Genomic DNA, 14,434 nt, shown 5'->3' on the forward strand with positions numbered 1-14,434 from the left:
GGCATTACACACACTATACCTGTGCACAAGGTAAATATTGCTCTCCCCATTTCTCCACAAGAAACCTGGAAAGATCCCAGGGGTCAAATCACTTGCCTTAGGTCACAGTAGCACAGAGGCAAGGCCAGAACTGGAATCCAGGCCTGCTTGACTCCAGAGCTCTTTCTACAAACTCCCTCCCCAAGTTTCAGGCTTTGCCTCTGGCCTGGGAGATGCGACAGCAGCACCAGGTAGATTGCAGAAGCCTCTGGCCTGCTTGTGCCTTCCTCCTGAAGAGTGGCTTCAGCTGGCCTGAAAACTACTGTGATGTTCTATGAGTGTGGCTGGTCAGCAGAGGTGGCTTCGAGAGGCCCAGCTACAGGTGATTCCCACCCCTGGGCCAACCTGAAGAAGACCCAACACCATCTCCCCCAGGAGGAAGCCACACCCCTCCCACACCCTCAAATCCTGTACCCACAATTGGCCAACAGCTCTTTAAAAATAAAGTCTCGACTCTCCCTTGCTTGTCAGATGTCCCAAATTCCCATGGGGCCCAGGCTCTAGTTCCTTCCTCTAGCCCCCTGAAGTCTGAATCCAATCAGCTCCATGACAATGTGCCCCGCTCCACAGCACACTGAGCTCTAGCCATAACCACTCACACCTCTGGGGGGACTTTTTCTGCCAAGAACATAAGTTCCTAAATAAAAAGCTGTTCCTGGCAAATGTCCTGAGTGGAGGAGACAACTAGTGCCCGTGCATGCCATGGTAGAAATCCTTATTTCATGGCTGATGAAACCCTGAGAGGTAAGGTGACCATGGACCCATGGCCATCTGCTCAGGATATGTGGATGACTTCTTGGGGAGAGCTGTGGTCAGGGCTCCCAGGTGTATGTCCTCACATTTGGCACTGTCTCCCCAGACCTGGCATTGCTGGGGCCTTGACATTTGTTTGGCTCATCTCCTTCCCCAGCAGGGAGGTGTAGCAGCGGGTCTGTGTCTGGGGTCAAGGCTGAGAAGCCTCCATCAGTCTAGGCTCTCCTGCAGTCCAGCTCTAGAAAAGGCCCACCTAGCAGTGGGGATGGGGGACACGCTGGGGTGGGTGTCTGCTGGTTTGGGGTGACAGTGAAGAATGCAGGTAATACTGCTAATGAGCAAGAAGCACAAACAGCTGCTGCCAGCAGTGAAGGGCTCCCAGCATGGCTGACGGAATCTCCTAGAAGGGCTGTGGAGTGGGCACAGACAGCTGCCTGTCTTACTCAGCCAACCATCAAGTCAACATCGGCCCTTTCTCAGGCCTTGGTCAAGATGCAGGCCCTCTGCCAAATGCTTGCACATTCCTTGCATTTCTCCAATCTCTGAGCAGCTGCTGTAGGGCCTTTTCTCCTATGTTGATTTATTCTTTATTGTTCCTGAAATACACCCAGAGGCCTTTGGCACAGCACACCAGGCACCGGCACAGCATTCAGCCTAAGCACCAAATACACACCAACCAGGCTCTCTGGGACCTGGGCCAAGCCAGCAGGAATGACAGGCCTGGGGTCAAACTCAGCAGCCAGAAAAGAAGACCCAAGATTCCACTTGCCCCCAGCCCAGGGTCCCCAGAGATAATCTCAGAACTACAGAGGTTGGGATGTGTTTAGGGAAGAGCAGATACATGGAAGGTCCCTGGAAGGCCTAAACAAAGCCTTTTCCCTCCTCCCATGCAGGAATGACTGACCCAAATTCCTATCATCAGCAATGCATTCCAAAGGTAAGGTATTGTTCCCTGTGCACATCAAAAAAGTCAGGAGAAGTATGGAGCTGTGTGGTAAGAGGGTCAGACAGAATGCCTGATGGCTTTTCCCATCAGCAGCCCCTGTAAGCCTCGGGTTCCTTGTTAGTAAGTGAGCATAATAGCTTTGTCTTGTAAGTATTGTGAGATTAGATGAGATAATTCATAGATGAAGTGCCTGGCACAAACTGAGCACTCAATAAATGTGATTTCCTTCCCCCTTTGCTGAGTAGGGATAGCTCAGTGTTAGTATCAGTCTATAAAACCTTGGGGGGAATGAAGGGCCTGTTTCTTCCAGGGCTGTGCAGGCAGGCACACAGGGCATCTGGCCTACAGACCCAGGAGACAGAGATGGCAGTCCAGAGCACGCACACACACAGCACAGGCCTCCTCTGGGCTCAGCTGTGCCAGCAGGGCCTGCAGGGACACAGTGGGGTAAGGGTATTTCTCACATGATACCTGGCAGAGCTCCCAGGCCCACAAGGAGGAGCCACCACCCTCTTGGGCTCAGTCTAAGAAAAGTAATAAAAGGGAAGGAAGGTGCCATTTTGCCTGAGGGAGTCTGAGGAAGGGTGGCCACAGGAAGTAGGAGCAGGGACACTAGAGACATTGGGCCTGCAGAAGGCAAGCAAGCCTGCCAAAGGCCACCACAGTGAATACTCCACAAGTGGAAGTGCCCGCCTGATTATTTTTGGCACCTCTTCTGCCCAGAGCCAGCAAAGAAAGGCAGCTGCCAACAACGTGGAAATGCTGTTTATGCTCAAGTGTGCAAGCTGGCAGCAAGGACAGAAGGAGCACTAGCAGCTACCATGCAGAGGCACCTCTGCCCACTTTCTTCCTCTCCTGACTGTCCCCGTAAGGCCCAATCAGTGTGTGGTATAGCTGACGTAGTAGTGTGGGTACTTCTGCTTTCACTCAGATCTGGCCTTCCAACCACAGAGCTCACACACACACACACACACACACACACACACACACAAATAAATAACTATGGAGCCAGCTAAGGGCTGGGCCACACCCAGGAGCCCAGACAGTATTCCTCTGGGCTCTTCTGCACTGAAGCAACCCTCTCAACTTCCAAACTGGGAGGGGCAGTGACCCCGGACAGGACACAGGCACAGCCACTCTTCCCCAGCTCCCTGGGGTGAAAGTGGAGCTTCTATGGCAACCTACAGCAATTCACAGCCTCTTGGCTTCCTCATTTGAAAGTGGAGTGGGACTAGATGTCCCAGAGGATTTTCCAGCCCTGCAGTGACTCCCAGGAGCTGGGTAGTTCGGAACGATGACCTATGGCCAGCTGGGGCCTCAGATGGAACAAGGTCAGGTGAGGAGCCAGGTGCTTGTCCCAGGAGCTGCCAACAGGCTGGGAGGAGGAGGCTGAAGGGCCAACCATCCTGTACTCTAGTTACCACTGAAGTTACCCTTCCCTTGCAGAAAACTGGCAAATTTGAGCCCCAGCAGACTGGACTGAGGCCTCTGTCTGCCCAGACTATTGGGAAAAGCTGGGGAGCAAAATCCCTCAACACATTCTTTCCTCTCTGGACCCCATTTCCCCAGAGAAATTGCATGACCTGAGGGAACCCCCTTCTGGCAGCAAGCCCAGGGTGCTTCCCTTTCTCCAGGCTTGCCTACCTCGTCCTGGCTGCTACCCTCCCCCTCCTCCAGACGCCTGCAGGAAGAAGCAGTGCCTGGAAAAAACGTTCTCACCACGAGGGAGCTCCTTGTGGCTGGAGAGAAAGACAAGAGGGAAAAAGGAGCACCTTCCTAGCTGGCCGCAGCAGAGGCTGCGTTCCAGGAAGAGCGAAAGCAAGGCTGCCAGGGAAGTCTCAGGCTGGGTCCACTCCTCCCCACCAGCCCCCAAACCGCAGCAGCAAATGCTTCCCCCAGGGAGACCCCCACCTCCACCCAGCAAAACCTCAGCTCTTCCCTGACATGTGGCAACTTTCTTATATAATGCCTAGATGCTGCCCCCACCGGTGCTCTATTTCAACAGTGAAAGGGCCAAGGTGATCCTTGGAAGGATGACTCCAAACCTCCATCCTGGTCACACTGAGAGGCCCAGGTGAAGCAAAGACAAGGGGACTTTTTCCTTGACTGAGAAAGCAACCTTCCTCCTGCCCTCGCCCACGTGACCAGTTCAGCCTGGGGCCTGGGCGGGTAGGTTCCCCAGAGCACAAACTGATCTCTGGGAAGCTGAGCCCTTAACCCTTGTCTGCAGGGACAGAGTCCCTTGCTAAGGCACAAATGTGCCAGTGACTAGGCTCATCTAGCGGGTAGTGGGTCACAAACTTGTGCCCAGGGCCGTGGAAGTTAGAAAACAAGCTTCATTTGCATAAGCACAGACACTGCTTTCCTACCATAAGCAGGACATGCTTCTTTTCCTGTTCCCTGGTAGGAGCAAAAAGCAACAGCAGCTAGACCAGGAGCTAGTGAAATGATAGCCACCATTGGCTGAGTTCCTACTATGTGCCAGTCGCTTTATACACATGATCTTGTTTAGTTTTCACGGAAATCCTGTGAAATACTACATCCTTCCCATTTTACGCGGAAGGAAACTGAGGCTCAGGAAGTTAAGCAATGCCCAAAGCACACTGCAAATAAAAAAGGTGGAGTATGAACCTGAGCCTGAGCAGGTCTCATTCCCCTACACCTACCAGACTTCCTTCAGTGTCCCTGCCAGGGTAACTGGCCACATACCATCAAGAACGGTGTTCTAAGTGTGGGGGTAGAAGTGGGTGTTGACAAGTTTTGCTTGATGGCTCTGGAATCTGAACTGATGCCCCCACTAACTACTATTGCTTCCAAGTGTGTGACTGTGAGAATAAATGTGCGTTGTGCTGGGGTGGAGGGAGGGTGATCTGGATTCCAAAGAGCAGTTTCCAGCACTAAAGTTATGCTGTAATGCTTCTGATTCATAAAATGAGCTCACAGTCTCATAGTACCCTGAATGTTGCTTTGAATGCAAATGCGGATCCCTTAGTAAGAGTTGGGATTTCAGTAGGCTCCACCTAGCCCCAGCCCAGCGAACAATTTCCTTCAGCCCCACACATTCAGAGTACTAATAGCAAAAGCAATATCTTCGACCAAATACAACCACTGGCTACATTTCCTGCAGCCTGCAGTGAATCAGGAAAGGAGCTGCTGCAGCTGTTCCTGCACCAGGGCATGTGCACACAGGAGGGTGCCAACCTAGCCTGGCAGAAGGAAATATTCAGGTTAGCAGATACCAGGGCAGGAGGCTCCACAACTCTTTCACTCTTTTCCTTTCAGTAAGGATGACGAGAGGTTCTAGAAGGCCAGCTTCAGGGCACTGCCAGGAAACTGGGTTCATCAACACCACAATCATTCATAGGAGACTGATCCTTTTGAAACTAATGACACAGTATAAAGAGGTCCCAGCAGCAGAGACTCATTGTGCCTTCCACATGCCAAGTCCACATTTTTTTCTTTATTTTTCTTTCTTTATTTATTTATTTTGTAGTATTGGGAATTAAACCCCATTCAGGGCCTCGTGCAAGCACTCTACCACTGAGCTACATCCTCAGCCCTTTTTATTTTACTTTGAGACACAGTCTTGCTAAATTGCTGAGGCTTGTCTCAAACTTTGATCCTCCAGCCTCAGCTTCCCGAGTAGCTGAGATTACAGGTGTCCACCACTGTTCACTCATTCAACTTACTTCAACAAGTAAGGTACTACACACCTACTGGATGCCAGGCACTGGGGAACAACAAAGAACTTACACTGGAACAGAGACTACAATTCCCAAACACTCAGAGCCCTCACAGCAACACTGCAAAAGGAGATATGAAAACTAGCCTGAGTCTATAATTTTGACTACCACACTGCAGTACGTGCACAAATAACTACGTAAGATGACAAAGGTAAGACCTTCTTCTGAACACTCATTGTCATAAGACCTAAGAAGTGGCATTTGAAACCGAACTAGAAGGAAAAGCAAGAGTATCCCAGCCACTTGTGGCCACTCCCTCTTCACCATGAGCGAGGTTTTCTTCTTGGAGACCCAACTACAAGAGAGGGGCTATCAAGGCTAAAAATTCCTGACCCAGGCCCATTCACCTTCTAAGACACACACCATGCACACACACACCCAATCACCCTCCCACTCCCCTCTTGCTCCAGAAGTCTTGGCTCCACTGAGCAACCTTTCCTGAGTCTTTTTTTTTTTTAAGAAAGAGAGAGAGAGAGAGAGAGAGAGGAAAGAGAATTTTTAATATATTTTTTTTTTTTTTTTTTTTTTTTTTAGTTTTCGGCGGACACAACATCTTTGTTTGTATGTGGTGTTGAGGATCAAACCTGGGCCGTATGCATGCCAGGCCAACGTGATACCGCTTGAGCCACATCCCCAGCCCCTTTCCTGGGTCTTAAAACCACAGGAGGCCCTCAATTGCAGCTATACTGCATGTTGTCTTTTTTTCCATTTATTAAAAGCAGGAGGCCAAGGGGTCAAACATGGGACTATTTTTAAATCCATGTTTAAAGTTAAGCTCTCATCCCTGTGGGCACTCTGGAGTAGGCTGACAGAGCCAGGGAGAGTCGGGGTTCTGCCTGATGCATGGAGAGGCCACACTGGAAGTAGACAGGGCTGCCCCAGAGCAAACTGTATAAACTGGGGGGTCATCCTCAAGGTTCTTCACCTCCTTGTCCCCTGGGCACTACATAGACCAGAGAAACAGCCAGAGGTCAATCCAATTAGAGTGGAGACTGGACTAGAGCCATGCAATGAGAGGTTTATGAATGTTTATACCGGTATTATTCACTGTACAGAACAGGAGAAAAAGAGGACCCATATATTCTCAACCTGGGAAAGTTCATCCCCTCCCTTTGGTTCTGAAGCCATCTAACACCTGTGAGAAGGGTGCATTTCTCTGATTCTAAAGGGGCAAGCAGCACACCTTCCCCGGGCAGCCTCTGGAGGAAGATCAGTGGTCTCTCCCCTCAATCCAGGCTCCCAAGGTACAAGTGGCTTCTTAGAGCTGCAAATTCTTCCACCTTCACCAAGACCTCCCTCAGTTCTGAAGGTAGATAATACCTCCAGGCTAGGTAGGCTCCCTCTGCTGGAGGAAGCCAGACACCCTCTCCCCTCCCCAGCTACCGCTGCCAACAGGGATGGGGCACACACGTGCCACAGCAGCCTCCATGGCCAGCCAGGACCAGCCAGCACTCTCCCACTCTCCAGTAAGCTCCACATGCTGGCGTCCAACACAGGATGGTAGAGGCAGGAAGTAGCCACCGAAATTGTGGCCAACAGAGTTTTAAATGGGGCAAGTAACTTCCCCTTTCATCCTTCCAGCAGCTAGAGGATGAGCTGGTATGCTCAGTGGCCTCCCCTTTGGGTGGCAAGCACCTCCTTCAGGTCTGCTTGGGGCTGAGGCTTGAAAGCTCTAGGGTGCACCAGGCTCCTCAGCCTCCAGTCAGCCTTTACCCAGAGTGGGTGGGGGCCCAGGAGGGGCAACCTGGTGCTCACGCTCCTGTGTGAATGTTCTCTCTCTCTCTCTCTCTCTCTCTCTCTCTCTCTCTCTCTCTCTCTCTGTGGTGGTGGTGAGGTGATTAACTCCACGGAGCCAGCCATATGCAGGGCCCAAAGGAACCTGGGCTCCGGCGTTCCCGACAAGCACCCCGGATCACAGCACCTGGGCAGGCGCCGCGCGGGCTCCGAGGGCCGCTGCGGCGCGGGCATGCGGGGGCGGGCAAGGCAGATGACAGGTCTGAGGTGCGCCAGTAGCGCCAGGGTGCGCGGGGTGAGGAGGCTCTGCGCTCGCCCACCTGCCCGCCCGCGCTCAACGCTCCAGTCTAGGCCTCTAGTACACTTGCTCCAGTTCCCTTCCTCCGGTGCACCTCTGCCCCCCAGAGTCCCGGCGCCGACACAGTGCCCCAGCCCACTTTCCCGAGCATGCTGGAAAGGAAAAGGGCTTCAGCGCCAAGTTTCCGCAGCTCGCCAGCCCCTCGCCGCGCCTCCGGGGCCTGAGCTCCGTCACGCCAGCCGGTCCCTAAGGACACCACGTTTCGCTCGGGCAGAGGAGGAGCAGTAGTGTTCCTGAGCCGCCGCCGCCGCCGCCGCCGCGGGCTGGGAGGCTTGGAGGGTTTTCCTGCCGGGGCCGCGCCCGGGTGGGCGGGGGCCGCGCGCGAGCTGCGTAGCTGCACAAACACCGTGGGGTTGCGCTGCACACGCAGCTGCGGGCGCAGGGTGCGGGCCGCGCGGGAGTGGACTGCGGGCAGCCCACGCGCGTTCACACGCACCAGCTCCCACCGCCGCCCAGGCCTTAGAAGTTGGCGCGTGGCGGCCCCGGCATCCCCGCACCCGGGCTTCGGGCCGCGCCTGCAGAGCTGCAGCCCGTGGAGCGAGTAGCCACCGTTTGCGCGCCGCCAGGGTCTCCTAGCTGCCCCCGCCGCGTGCAGGCCTCGGCCGTCTGCTGTGTAGCCCACTTACCTCGCTCCTGCCTGAGCTCGGGCCTCTGCTGTCCCCCTTCCGCCGCGGGCCGCAGCCTTCGGTCGCCTCCTGGACTCCGGCCGCTTGCACGCACTCTCCGATTTTAAAAACAAACAGGCGCCGTCGCCTCCCCGCGGTATTCGCAGGTCTTCCACCAGCCAGCGCCTCCTAAAGCTGGGAAGTTTGCTGGCAGGGCCCGGGCGGGACGCGGGCTGTCACCCCCCGCTTGCGGCGCAGGAACCTCGGCGCGCCCCGCGCCTGTACTGTCCACCTCGCGAGCGCTCTTCCCTCCCTCTGTGTCACCCCCAGTCCTGCGATGCAGTGTCAGGATTGCACGGCTCTGACTCATCGGTTGAGCTCACAGCTTGAAAAAAAGAGAGAGAGAGAGAGAGGCAACAGCGAAGGAGGACTCTGGCGTGCTACAAAGGATTGCACAACTCGAGGCTGGGAGCGCTGAGCGCCCAGCGGCCGGCCGGCGCGCGCCGCACCGCGGCGAGCAGGAACCAGCTCTACCACTTCATCAGCACAACTGTCTCCGGGCAGCCTCTCCGCCAGCAGGCCCAGCGCCGCCCACTTCCTGCGACCAAATAAGGCCGAGGAAGGCGTCTTTAAACCTCCGGCGGCTGCCGGGGCTGGGGATTTCCAGCAGACCTCACCTCCACTCCGGAGTCGGTCGCCACCCTCCCCCATCTCAGGCCGGCGCCCCCGATGGCTTAGCTGGAACTAACAGGCCACGCGGCTCGTTCCTTGCACACCAAGGTCAGGAAGAGACGGTGACGAAATGTTTGGAAACCCATCAAGCCTGCCAGGAAACTGTGTGTGATGCTGGGGAGGGCACAAGTCGCTTTCTTCCACAAAAGAAAACTCTGGCTTTGGATACGGTAAATGGTGCACAGTACTCTCCAAGACACTTCATTAACAGCCTCCCTGAGTGTCACTTTCTGGCCCACCGGCATCCACCAGCCTCCCAATGGTATCAGGGTTATGGAGAAATGGGCCCCACGAAAGACCCACAAGGCCATTACTTAGGTGATGAAAAGCTCCTGGGTTGAATTCTAGGCCAGGTTGGGAAACTTCTCTCCAGGCGCACATTTCTCCCTGCCTTCTCTAAATACCCCCCTGATAATTTTCTGGTCCAAGTCCTGTTGCTTGTTTGCCTGACTGGAGGGAAGATGGGAAACAACTGCAGCAGAGCAGGAGGTCTTGCAGGGCCAGAGGAAACTCAGGGGAAAGTGCTCTGTTTTTCCTTCCATGATTTTGGTGTTTTGTTATTTTTTTAAGGAGATGAGTCAAAAAGAGAATTTCCTTTGAAGGAAAAACCATCGAAGAATGAATATACTGTTTTGGTAGTTACTTTTCCCTGTGGCCCATCCTAAGAGTCTGATGCATCCCTTGTCTTCTTAGAAGAGCAGAATATGATTCTCTCACACGCCCTGAGCCTACAGGACCTGGACTTTCACACTCCCCATCCCCCACACTCCCATACCTCCCACCCCTCCTAGGGAGTGGATGCCAACATGAGGACCTTCTACTTAGAAACCCTGCAAAACCTACACTAGCTCCTAAGGGGTAGGTCTCTCCCTCCTCTTCTACAGCTTTGCTGGCTGGCTTACCTGTTATGCACCAGGAAGTCACACCTCACTCAGAGGAAAAGGGCTTATTTGTCCCATGTTATGACAGATATGTCAAAGTAATGACCACTTAAAATAATCTTATCTACAAAATACCAGTAATTATGCCAAGGGACTAGATCCTATGACCTCTTAAAATGCCATCAAATTTAAGATCCATCTTTCTACATTTGTAAAAAGTGAATGGAGGAGCCAGGGAAACCACCTTCTACAGAAAAAAGCCCAGGCTCCCAGATTTAGCATCCAAGATGACTGTATTGCTCCTGACAAGTCTTACAGCATTTCCCATACAGCCTACTGAACAAGGCTGTGTGTGAGAGAGCTGTATCCCTCTTATTCTGTGCATGAGGACTCAGGTTCAGAAAGGTTATGTGCATTGCACGAGGTCACAAGGCAAGCCAGTTATCTGTCACTTCTCTGCTCTTCTTCCAATCTCCCACAGAGTAAAGTAGCAAGCAATCAAGGGACTAAGGTGCTCAGGCATGTAGCCTGGCCTTACCCCCAGTAGAAGCTAGACTCTCAGAAACTCAGTGTAAAAAGCCTTTTTGCTCTTTCTATTTGCCAGTTTCTTCCCTCCCACTGGCAACTCATCCAAGTGAAGGAAACAAAAGCCAAACCTCTTGGCCTCCAGTGCCCGCTGCTGCCAGGTTCTTCTGCAGAACTGCAGCCATCCTGACCTCCCTGAGGGCCCACCCCTGCAACTGGCTTGGGGCCAGCCTAGAGGAAGCCCCAGAGAGCAAGCATAGACCAGCCCAGGGACATTCCCAACTAACAAGAAAACCCAGCTGGGAGCACATTCTTAGAAGAGCCTCCACCATGCGCCAGGGCCCAGCCTCCAGGAAAGAAGTGGGAGCCACTCCAAAGGACACTCCCCAGCTCTGTCCTGCAAGGACTTCCTCCCTGTCCCACACTGGGCTGCCTGATCCAGGAACAGCATGGGGAGTGGACGCAAGAGATACTGAAAAGTCAGTTACCCTGAAGGAACCCTGCTCACCTTGGCGCAGCACAACCTTTCGTTCAGACTAAACTTCCAAATTTGAGCCATCTCAGAGAGAGGAAAGGGGGCACATGGGTGCTCAGGAAAGGAGGACTCAGAGACGATTCCCTGCTTGGCAGGAGGAGAAGTCTATAGCCACAGCAGGCAGAAGAGGATGTGCAAAGAAAGCTGCGGCCTTTCTGGGAAAGACCTGCAGGTCAGTCTTGCTGCAGATATGACAATGCAGAATCACTGACATGTGAAGTGAAAGTTTTGGTTTTAGAAGCTCTAGCACCTCCTTCAAGCCTCTGGGACAACTAAGAAGGTGACCTTTTGAGGTTGGGGGTGGGGAGGTCTTCTTTAGACTTTACCCATAGAGTGATATTTTCCCTACCGTTCCCCTTCTTCACACAGCACGGGAAAGAGAGGAGTACTGAGCTCCAGTTCCTGGGAGGTAATTGTTGAGAAAGAAACACTCCAGGAAGCAAAGGACCTTGGACAAGTTTTCAAACTCCAGGTTCCAGTGAGGGTAGAGTTTTATTTCAGAGGCTTCCTGGCATCGCATTGGCTCTCTGCTCTGGATTCTGTTCGGAGTGGCCCAGCACTGCGCTGCATAGTCCTCCCCTATGTCCAGACCATTAAAATCTTCCAAAGGTAAATTTTATGGTATATCAATTATATCTCAATAAAGCTGTTGAAAAATAAAAGCTTCCAAGGAAGCCAGGATCTCAACACCACCCAGACCTGCCCCAGGCCTGCATGCCTTTTTCCACTGTCCCTTCTCTGCTAGGATCTTTCCATCTAGGCCAGCACATGTAGTGTGTTAAGTGCTTAAACTTTAGAGTGTGAGGAATCAGGGGAACAAATACGGTTGAGGGCATCACAAAATGCCAGGTTTCATATTGTGTTCCTACTGTCAATTCCCTTTGCAGAATAAAGGTCCTACCTCCAGGACGTCATTGCCTACAGTTATAACCGAAGAAAGAGAAAGTTGTAAAAATAATAAGGAACCAGGACTGAGGTTGGGTCTTGTCTAACTAAAATAAACCTATTGCATGATCTTAGGAAAGTTGCTGCTAACCTTCTCTGAGCTTCACTTTTTTTTTTTTTTTTGGCTCCCAATAGATGTGCCATGTTGGTTGCATGAACGAGGAAAGAGTGCCCAAGTTCAAGGGGCCTGAAAGGATCAACTGGACAAAAGAGTGTTTTACAACTGCAGCATGCTATGTAAGCATAAGGGCTTATACCTGTTATTCTTAACTATTTTACCCTAAAGTTCCTTCTCCCAAAAAAGCTTCTCCCTTTCCAGGCAAGATTTTTTTTTTCCTCCTGAAAAGACCCCACTGAGTGATACCTCTGTTAGGAACCTCTGTTGGGATCTGCCCAGGGAAACGTTTTCCAGCATTTATTCAGTGTCCCATTTGAGGTATTCCTCCAAGGCCACCCTTCGTGTCCTTTCCACCACTCTTTCCCACAGTGCTGTCACCACTCTGACACCTGTACCTTCCCCTCACCCCTTCTTTCTTCTTTTAAAAAATATTTTTTTAGTTGTAGATACACACAATACCTTTCTTTTATTTATTTATTTTTAGGTGGTGCTGAGGATCGAACCCAGCGCCCGCTGCGTGCTAATGCTCTACCACTGAGATACAACCCCAGCACCTCCTCACCCTTCTTACCTGGTCCTTTGAGGAAGCAGAGAGCTCAACACCACCCCAGGCACTAAGTTAAGCCACTGTATATTGAGATGTCACTGTACTCTCTAATACCCTTGAAACCCCAGGGGACCCCCCTCTCAGCTCACACTTACTTCACCTGTTCTGGGGCAGGGCCATGCCTGCCACACCAGCCCACAGCTGTCTGCATCTCTCGACCCTCCCACCTGCCCCTCCCTGGCCTCCTTCCCCTACAGGCCTGGGCCAGGTTCTGAGTGCCTTTGTCAGCCCTGAGAGGGAACTTCTGTAGATGTTCCCAGTTGCTGCTGTCACTCTGGGAGAGACGTCTGGCTTGGTGTAGGGAGAAGGACAAAACAGGTGTGGCTGCCAGGGAAGACACCGAACAGAAACACTCTTCTTCACAGAGGGAGAGCTGCCAGCTTCCCTGAGCCTTTACTTCAGCACAGTCCCACATTCCCTGCAGAAGGAGCCCTGGACCCTCACTGACTGTCCTCTGGTGCCTGGCTTCCCTATTTTGTGGCAGTGGTCCAGGAGAAATGGGATCCCCAGAGATAAAATGAGTGCCATGGGGCATGCTTTAAAGTATTATTTTTAAAAGTTTTTTTTTAAGTATTTATCTTTTAGTTGTAGTTGGACACAATATGTTTATTTTATTTATTTATATGTGGTGCTGAGGATCAAATCCAGGGCCTCACACGTGCTAGGCAAGTGCTCTACCTCCTGCTGAGCCACAACCCCAGTCCTAAAGCATTATTTTTAAATTAAAAAAAAAATACTGATAAGTGGTAGACTAGAATCTAAAATTCATCTTCAAGGGAGCGTACAGGTTAAAAGCATAGGTTAAGACCTGAATTTGGCTCATACTAACCTTGTGACTTGAAGCAAGGTACTTAATCACTTAGTTTTCACATCTGCAAAAGGAAGATGGTAAGGACTTACAAATGTCTGGTACACATTAAATCTTTGATAGGTGTTGGCTATAATTTTTTCCCCCATCTCCTAACTGATCTCCTTGCTTCTAGTCTTATTTACATCCAGACTGCCCTCAGAGTGCTCCTCTTCCCCATAGCTCCTGCGTAAAGCTGGGTCTGTAGCCAGACTGTTAACACAACACCCAGCTCTGCCCCAGCCCCATCCTGACCACTGCCAAAGAACCTGAAGTTCCCCAAGACACTTGCTTTCTCACTCTCTTACTCCTCACACTCATACTCCGCCTCCCTCTTCCTTGATCTGCAGTTAAACCCACACCCAGGTCTCCGAGCAGACTGGCGCATCACAGCAGTTCTTCCAGGAATCCTTCCTTGACTCCAAGCAGAGGAAGACTGCTGGAGTATATCCTGTTGGAGCTCTCCCGGATCCCCTTTATCAGGCTGATGTCTCATCCCCCAGCAACTGTGAGCACACAATTGTCCTCCAAAGAAGCCTCTGGTGGGACCAATTCTGTGCTGGGTAGTTCCTGCTGTGGGACTCCCTGTGGGCTCCAGCAACACATCCTTCCTTGCTTAACTGCTCTTCCTGTCTACACTGCCTTCTTCCTACTGAGGGCTCTTCCTAAATAAACCCTGGAATCCAAACACCTTCTTGGCCTCTGCTCTTAAGGATCAGAAGAGTCACTCTCTCCTCTAAACTCCCATGGCATCCTGGTTATCTTTACTCCATTGCCTACATATTATTCTGCTCAGCTTCCTGTACCATCTTGGGGGTGAGCGCTCTATGGTCCAGGATCAGAGGTCCTCAAGGGCACAGCCTAGATCTTCCTCCCCTTGCTATCTGTGGTGATGCTTGTGATAAGTGCATGAATGAAACAGTATATATGAAAATTTTAAATAATAAAATATAACATATCATTATTACTTTTACTCCTATTCTATTTCATTGATTCAAAAAGGTATTTTTCCACTCTAATATCTCAGAAATCAGGATGCTTCTTCAAATGGACAGCATATGATTTT

General features: G+C 51.8%; 1 protein-coding gene across 3 annotated transcripts in view; it reads right to left on the reverse strand.

Moving 5' to 3' along the window:
• The window catches only part of MIDEAS (mitotic deacetylase associated SANT domain protein), a 67,582-nt gene that overhangs the window by 34,810 nt on the left and 18,338 nt on the right, over positions 1-14,434 (reverse strand). For 2 of the 3 annotated variants that reach the window (XM_081293529.1, XM_081293527.1), the window contains exon 1: positions 8,200-8,488. The exons of the other annotated variant lie outside the window; for it this stretch is intronic. The gene's annotated coding sequence lies outside the window, so the exon portion shown is untranslated. Of the gene's footprint in view, positions 1-8,199; positions 8,489-14,434 lie in introns of those variants that run through there. 3 annotated transcript variants of the gene reach the window in all.

This window comes from Spermophilus citellus, assembly GCF_964194105.1.
Source record: "Spermophilus citellus genome assembly, chromosome: 4".
In the NCBI taxonomy this organism is placed as follows: domain Eukaryota; kingdom Metazoa; phylum Chordata; class Mammalia; order Rodentia; family Sciuridae; genus Spermophilus; species Spermophilus citellus.